Raw genomic sequence first — 1,357 nt, forward strand, 5'->3', positions numbered from 1 at the left:
ACATTTGGTGAGCACAAACTACATGACATGGTGACTCAAACTTCTTCTGAGGGAAATTTGCTCTGCAGGCAAGCAAGAAGCACAAAAACACAGAAAACACCATCACAGTCCATCACATCTGGACACCACACTAATATGGACAGCACACAAGAGCGGAGAAAACAAATGCAAAACAACCTTCAAAATTTGAGTTCAGTACAGCAATGGCTTGTGTTATGAAGGAGTTTTTTTTTATCCTGTTGGCAGTCTAAATCTCCTGCAAGAGGGTAGGAGCTCAAACTCAGCATGGAGGGGATGATCAGGGCCCTGAATGATATCCCGAGTCTTAGAGTGCACCCTCCTGCAAAAGATTGTAGGCAGATCAGCTAGTATGACACCAGTGATTTTACTGGTAACTTTAACAATGTGTCCTAACCTTTTCTTTATCTCCTAATGAGAGGCTGCCAAACCAGGAGACGATGGCAAAGGTCAGGACAGATGCAACCATGGAGTGACAAAACACTGACATTAGTTTGCTGCACACCCCAAACTGATTCAGCTTACGGAGGAAGTGCAGTCACTACATGTCTGTGTTTTCATTAAAAGACAGCTTATTGTCAACAGCGATCTCAGAGTACTTGTGGAAATGTGGATGCATCCTTATATACACACTTAGAGCAATTTTCTCTGGCTCTAACACTACATATATTAAAAAATGTTGCCCCCTGCTGGAGCTACCCAATCACTTGGATCTGCAGGAAACAATTTTGTCTGTCCTTATTAAACTTCACAGCTCTTGGAATTACATTTCTGGCGATACTGAATTGTTAAAATGGTTTCCCAGTTAACACAGCATTTTGAAAAGGAAATGTTCAGGTTTGAAGACATATAAAATTCAACACGCTTTCTGTATTTTGCCTGAACCGAAACACACCGACCCGGTTTGTCACATAAACACTACAAGCACCAGGGGTTTTGGTGTTTCCAAGCCTGATGGGGGAAAAGATGAACCTCCTTTTGTTTATCCACGAAGGTCACACATTAGCTCATGTTCTCTACGAAGCACAGTTCATTTCAACACTGAATTATGGACACGATGTGATCAGACGTACAGTTGATGCCTCCCATGAGGCCGATATTTAAAGGCCCCTCCTCAGTCTGCTGCATTGTTTGAGTGTCACATAATCCTCACATTCAGGATTGTGGTGCGAGCAAAGCTATACAGAACAGGTCACTCTGAATGGAAATATGAATGTTGACATATCTCAGTTTCATCCCTTTGAGGCGTGAATCTTGTTTGAATGGGTTCGTCACAAATTGGGACAATAGTGCTGCTCTTCAGTTTCATTCTGCACAGACTCCATCCATCCATCATCTA

The sequence above is a fragment of the Stegastes partitus genome, unplaced genomic scaffold (genome assembly GCF_000690725.1).
Source record: "Stegastes partitus isolate 25-593 unplaced genomic scaffold, Stegastes_partitus-1.0.2 Scaffold2537, whole genome shotgun sequence".
NCBI classification, from domain to species: domain Eukaryota; kingdom Metazoa; phylum Chordata; class Actinopteri; family Pomacentridae; genus Stegastes; species Stegastes partitus.